This window comes from Drosophila obscura, unplaced genomic scaffold (genome assembly GCF_018151105.1).
Source record: "Drosophila obscura isolate BZ-5 IFL unplaced genomic scaffold, ASM1815110v1 contig_36, whole genome shotgun sequence".
NCBI classification, from domain to species: domain Eukaryota; kingdom Metazoa; phylum Arthropoda; class Insecta; order Diptera; family Drosophilidae; genus Drosophila; species Drosophila obscura.
The window spans coordinates 1,938,895-1,946,600 of NW_024542824.1; positions in this window are offsets into that span (position 1 = coordinate 1,938,895).

The window sequence follows — 7,706 nt, forward strand, 5'->3', positions numbered from 1 at the left end:
TTATTACAGCCAATGTTACAATTTGTGGTTTTCAGATTTATGCGTTTATTCAGCGGGGCAGCGCCCCAAAACCGAAAACAGAAGACGCACACACAACTTATGGCGGCTGCCCCTTCGCTTGCTTGGTTGCTGGGGGGGAACCGTTGGCTATGCTACCGAAAGCCCCAGCCCCAGCCCGAGCCAGACTACTACAACGCCACCGCCTTGTGTCTGATTGATTTCTGGGAATCGTACACTGGAAACTGGACCTCCTTTGCTCTGCTTTGCTCTGCTCTGATCTTTCTTAGCTCTACCTTCAGTGCCACTTCACAACAAAGTTATGATTAAGATTAAATGTGTCTGTGGCTGTGTCTGTGTCTGTGTCTGTCCTGCATGCCCTAGCCCCATACCCATACCTTTCCCCGAATTCTCATTCTCATTCCGATAACCTTCTCACTTTGCGCGGTGGCAAGTGCTATGCTATCGCTTTTTGTGTCTGCTCTATTATTAATTAGATGGGAGAATACCCACCCCACCCCTGAATACCCCCTGACTATTGATGGGAGAATGAAATGAAATGAGTGTGGGAATTACTGTGGGAACTTTCGACGGTGTACTTTTGTTTTGTGGTTTCTGGTAAGGAATGAATTTTAATTTAAGAAAATGTACCTACATATCTGCACTAATAAATGTCAATAAATCATATTTGTGATTATCAATTTTAATTGGTAATTCATCTATTAATTGCTAACTGGTGAGTGAATGACTCTTTTAGTCAGTCTACAACTCTTGAGTAAATATTCAAAAAATTAAATCTCAAACCCTCCGCCTTCGTTTAACCAATTTTGAATTATGTTATAGATGATCTTCGATAGATTATTTAATATCCAGCACGATACCGAGAGTATTACCCCCAACTGATCGGAAAACCAGCAGCCAAGCAGACCAATTTGACCCATTTAGGCCTATTAGTCACGCTCCCCGGACACAAATGATACAAATTTCCATATTTAAGTTGAGAATCAAACAAATCAAACGCTAATTAAGCACCCAGACGCAGACGCAGACTCAGTCGGAGACGGAGACGGGGACGGAGAGCCATTCCCAGTTTCAGTTTCAGTTGGAGTCCGACAGTAGCCTCAGACTCTGCCTCCTGCCTGCTGAATGGATGATCTTTGGGGGAAAGACCGCAATTAAAATGCGATCAGCAGGCGAGCCACAACGATGAAGTCTCTGACTAACTAAATGAATAAAACACACCGAATTAGCATAAAACTAAGACCAGACACTGGGCTTAACTTTACGACAGCCATTGACACACATTTCCCCCCGTCCTGGGGAAAAGAGAGAGAAAGATACAAGCTAATCGATTATAAATGCGTCTAGCTAAGTGCGATTAAAATAAATTGCAAGCGGCAGCAGCGACTCTGCTTAAGTTTCATAATTAATTCAACCACAACAGCAAAGAGCCAGCAGAAAGCAGACAGCAGCCAGCAGACAGCAGCTCTTTGGCAGTGATTCACTAACCGGACCTACAGTATCTCCAATCCCAAAACCCAAACCCCAAACCCCAATCCCCAATCCCCAGTTGCTTGTCAACTTACGGCCCATATAAAACCAGGCGACGACTGTGGCTCGTTTCATAAACTCTTGTCAAGAGTCGAGTCGATAGCGAGGGCCCTCGACATCATCGGTGGTGTGGTGTGGTGTTGTGTGGTGTGGTGGCCTGAGAGTCGTAAAATTGCAGCCAACACCTAGAGACGCAGAGTCGGAGTCCAGGCTGGACTCTGGACGACTGCTTATGAGTGTATTTTCCAACAGAGGTGTCAGGAAACAACTTGTCGGAATGCATCTAACAAGGAATTCGATTTTGCCAGGCGTTCAGTTAAGTTCCAGTCCAGTCCATGGTCCTCAGGTCCCTGGCTCCCTGCCTCTCTGCCTGCCTGGCTCCCTCCTGGTTGTGGGTTCCCCCGTTTGGGTTCCGTTCCCCATGTTGTCTGTCGCATCGCCCAGGCTAATGGCACGTTGCATGTTTTACCACGCTTGATGACATGAATGGGCGCGGGCCCCCAGACACAGACACTGAGAAAGAGACAGACTCAGCGACAGAGAGGCAGTAAAAGAGGGCGGGAAAGAGACAGCCAGTTGAGCTTCGGCCTCAGCCTCAGCTTCACTTCACTTCCCTGTCCGGTTGTGGTCGATTGGTTCATTCGTTCGTTGGTCAAGCTTGACCGGGTTCCTCGTTCACTCTTTGCACTACACAAATTTTGTGCGATATTATCATGAGGATCGTTGAGGTTTGGTGTTCGGATGGGAAGACTTTTAAGTCACCTATAAATCCTGCCTAACGAACCAAATTCTTCTCTAATGGAGCTATATACATTAATTATTCCCAATAATTATAATGATCTCCTATGATATCAAGAATCTATACTTCCCTCTTCTGCAGGCCATTCAACAGATCTCCTATACCCCAATCGAATTGGAATGCGTTTGCCTTTAGAGCGGGACACCCGACTTAGAGGAGAGTGAGATAGTGCATATAATGTCTTGTTGATAGCATCCCCAAAATGATTGAATCAGTGTGGCAGGAAACTTTTATGCCCCCACCCAAACATGTGTGTGTGTGTGTGCGTGTGACAGAGAGAAGAAGGAGTCAGTCTCTGCAGACTTGAAAAATTGTTGGAATTTTTGTTAATTTGTAGGACGACATTTTGGTGCCCCTGTTGGATGGAGAAGGGATAAGCCACGGCTATTGGTATTTTGGTATTTGGAGGTGCCCTACAAAAGTGAGGCATGCAGGAATGAGCAGGGAAGATGGCTTTGTCGAGGATAGATCTTTGGGAAAAGTATCTTCGGAAAGCAACGAAGGAATTATTAACTACGAACTGACTGCAGATTTTCAGTGATATATTTATCTATAACTATCAATGTTTTTCATTGATATTAATATGAGCATGAAACCCCCTAGAAAGCCTCCAAAATCTGGGAGAATCAAGCGTGGAAATTCAATTTTCTTATTTTAATCGATTGTATCGAATGTATTAATATTACATATTCCAAAGAAACTCCATAAATACTCACGTTTATGCCTTCCTGTAGCTCATCTACCGATCATTGTGTGATCGGCCCGATACGATTCTCCGCCGATCCTGCTTCCAGCATTCATTCATCCATTCTACTTTGGCCGCTGTTGCTGGAATTTTTACTTTTTGCTTACTTTTTGGATGCTTTTGTCGCCGAAGATCGGTGGAGAGCTTGTCACCACTTTCCTGGGCAATTTGTACGCATTTTCAACGCATTTCGCATGGAGGCTTCGCCTCGAAACTTGCAAACTTGTGGCAACAGCAACAGAAATTCTCGTAGGTGTTTATAATGTACACTTTCTTGGGCCCGATCGATCGAAACGGAACGAACGATTTTTAAGTTGTTGCTGTTGGTTGTTTTTTTTTTTCGCAGTTTACTTTTTGGACATTAAAACATCCGTTTACATACTATTCCCATTAGCACGACTCTTGTCTTGCAAGGCGACGCGTCTCTTGTTGTCGCTCGTCGCTCGAGATCCACTTCCACTACCACTCGGAGACGGAGGCCCACTTGGGGGACTGACTCTGGACCAGAGCTCTCCACCGAGCTGCTGTCGTCGTCTTGTCTTGGACACGCGACAATCTTTTTCGCTGGATAAGCAGCCTCAGCCTGGCTACAACGTTGTAGCCTCGTTGTCATTGTTGTTCTTGGATTGTGCTCGGATTTCTGTTGTGGCTCCCCCCAGCTCCCTTGGCCGAGGCTTCCTCCTTGTTTCTGGTGTGGAAACAAAAGCAAAATTAAATTGTTATGAACACAAGTTTTCGATATAAGGCCATACTTAACACATATTTATGGCGCGTGCAGCGGTAGCGGAGATTTTTCAGATACTTTCTGTGATTCCAATACAATCCGAATACCAATTCCCTGATCTGATCCCAATGCCCCCCGCCACCCCTCTTGAGGTATAGGCGTATAAATTATTCAGTTTATAGCTTGCTGAATCAGCACAATCGGAATGTGAGTTGAAATGGGGGTAGAAATTGGAGTCTGTCGGTGGAATACACCAGATATGTATGTATTTTGCAGTGAAAGATCTGCTAATGGACAGATATCTCTTGGGGGTATACATATATCTAAAGGAACACTTCTACTACTACTACACTTATACTTCACAGAATTTTAAATATTACATTTAATTAATGTGACAATAACGAACCAACTAGGATCAAAGACTGTACAATGACAAGATGCTGTATGAGCGCCCAAAAACCTGTTCATGGCGCGGGGCTTATCGCTACGACCCATAGACAGAGGGAGCGCGCTCCGTTTCAATTCTCTTTTCAGCAATGCCTTGTCTCTCACCGCGAGACCCGCTGCCCAACGGCTTTCGTCTGTGCATGCATTTGCATGCCTTGCGCACAGTGGGGCCTTTGCCTATTTCAGCTGTCTAATTTTAATAACCGAACAAGAGTTCAATACATTTTTGTACACTGATACAATTATATCAAATTATCTTCAAAATTAAATTTTCGTAAGATTTGTAAAATTCTCTATTGGATGCGTATACTTACATATTTTATCCAAAGCGCGCATACAATTTTTTGACCTGTGCAACACCTTTTCGGCTGAGCCCCACTGTGCCGCGACAAAGACTTTAGCATTGACGAAGCCAGTAGCATTTCAGAGCCTAAAAGAGAATTGCAAAAATAGCCCCGCGCGCCCCGGGGGGTGCATTTGTTCCTCATGCAGTCCCTTGGTATTTTATTTTGCTATGTTGAATGATGACGAGAAATTCTTCTAATTGCGCTACTAATTGTTATTCCACCTATGACATATTCTGACCTTAGTCAGAAGTCCCCTCTTATTTTATATATATGTATATTCTCGCATGTCCGCCCACGAAAGCTCTTAATCTTAGTTAATACATACATACATACATATGTATGTACATATGTATATGTTTGTGCATTCATCTGATTTAATTTAAAAGGGTATTCTGTTTAAGTCTGAGAGATCTGTCGGCCATTTAACGGCAATAAAACGTTTGTAAAAAAAGGAAATAAAACTGTTGGCATTGTTTCAGTTAACGATTTATTGGATTGGCCGAAATAGCCATATAAATACGAGTGAGTATACGGGCAGGCATCATGGCTATAAGTCAAGCTATATCATTTATGTATGTGTCCCGCGTCCCCCCGTTTTTGGGACCAGAGAGACGGACTCCTGGTCGACCAGACTTAATTAAATATCAGTGACATTTATCGGGTCTCGTGTAGCTTTTGTGGCACGCCACTTTAACGATAACCGATGGAGTGGGATGGAGTGGCTGGCAGTGGTAGTGGTAGTGGGAGTGGGGCAAGGAGAACCCCAAAGGCCCAAACCCGCCCTGTCATGTATAAATCACCCGAAAAAGAGCTTGCGCCAACCACCAACCTCTCCTCTGGACCCTCTCTCCAATATGAAGGTCCTGACGGTGGGGGGAAAGAGGAGGTGGTTGGGCACCCAATAAAAAGAGCGACGACTGTGCAGGAATGTTTAATGATGTATAAAGCATGTTAGAGTTTATCTTTATGGTGGCGTTCTTTTTGCCAAAAAGACCAAACAAAAAATTTAAAGAAGAATGACAAGATGGAGCCAAATAATCGAAAAAAGTCGAATATTAGATGATCTAACAAAGGTCTATCGAAAGAAGAGAATATGTAGATCAAGAATTGATTGATTGATGATGAATTGTGGGGAAAAAAAAATATTTACATGGGTTCTTGGGAAAACATATTATAAGCTTTGTTCAAAAGAGATTGAGAACTAACTGACTAATCAACAACAAAATCAATAACAAAGGAGAGGTATCATCTTTAATAGATCGTCATATGCCTCCCGGTGGAAAGGGTATTTCTTTCCTAAAAAGCTGCAACAAGTATTTCGAAAATTTGTCTCCATACAGCGCGTTTTGAATTTATGGCGATCGATGCTATCGAAATATATAAAAGTTAAGTTAAGGCTGACTCTCTGAAAAGTAAACCAAGGGAAATGTTTGTGCCCGAAATGTGTCGCCCGAGTCGCCCCAATCTCATCCCCTACCCCAAGGCACCTTCCCTTATCCCACCGTAATCGTATCTTTTCTTTGGGGCCTGGCCCGCTTCTAGTGTCTGCTCTGCGGCATTCCTTTTGCAATTGGCAACGGCAATGGCTAATTAAGAACCCATTATCGGTGAGAGATTCCGCTCGATTCGGTTCGTAAGTGTGCCAAGTGTTCGGTGACGTGTTATCGACTGCTATTCGATAAGATACACCACTTATCGATTCGCGTTTTGTGGGCGGACAACATCTAACAAAATCTAATTTTCTCAGTACCTTCGTGCCATAAACCTTTAATCGGCCCCGGGCACAAGCTTTATATATAAAAACGCATGTAGAAGTATATGGAAAAACTACTGGAATTATATTCCGATCCCATGCCTATCGAAATTACTTTATGGCTTCCACTCGAACGAGTGGTCAGGGCGTGACGAAAGGGGAAGGTAGTACTCGTGTCGTAGCTTCCCATTGAAATTATAGATAAGAACTTTCTTTTGTTGGGTTTTCTGCAACGAAAATATAATTGGTGTATCCCATGGCAGATTATTTTGGTCATGATGATAAGAGAATTAAATTGGAATATGAGTCATCAGGGAATGATCTTTGGCTATGATGTAGTTTTAGCATTGAATTTGTCTCAATTCATCAACTGTTGGAACTTGCGGTTAAGCCTGCTCTGATTTATGAGCTTATCTTCTCCGCTCAACATTCTCTAATATTCTAAAGCCGAGAGCCATCTGCGACTATTATTAAAATCTCTCCCATTAGCAAGTTCTTTAGATACGCTCATACTCAAGATTGGAGCTTTACATCATCTCTGGTGACACTTTCTCCGTCTCATAGAGGGCCTCCCACATCATTGTTGTTGTTTTCACGCTTTGGCTGCGAGACGTCGCGTCGCGTTGCGTCGCTTCATCATGTCGCATAAATAATAATCAAAAGTAACATTTTCTATAAGCCACCCACAAGCACAGGGGCACTCCAAAACACACACACACACACACACACGCACTGACGTGTGTACATATATGTACATTTGTATTTGTATATATCGTAAATAAAATATCCAGCCCGCATGTTAGGCAATCGAATCGGATTGAAAACTGTGTCCAACAAAGTAGCCGAATGGAGCCCCCCGATCCCCACTTCAGAGAGCGAGAAACAGTTGGGAAATTTATGGCGCAAAGTACAGTGCCCGATTGTCAACCAGGCAACAAAAAAAACTACATATAAATAAAATAAAATAAGGCCAAAAAGAAGGCCAAAACGAAAAGACAAGTCGGTGCCCAACCAGTTCCTGAACGCAGTCTCTTCGGTGCAGATTAGTCACATGTCAGTTTCAATTATCGTCGAGTCAATTTGTTGAAAGCAGCAGCAGCAGCAGCACCCAAAGAGACTCCAACTCCAAGTCGAAGTCGATGTCGAAGTCTCTCTCTCTGTGGCGCGTCAATCGATACCGCGCGTTGCGCATGCGCGGATTTGCGAAGCCCGGGCGATTTTCGCTTGAAATATTCCAACTGCGTTGCATGCAGCAGTGCCTCCTCTACCAGGAGTCAGAGCTCAGAATCAGAGCCCCCAGAGCCACCAAGCGCGTCTGATTATCGGCAGGACAACGACAACTG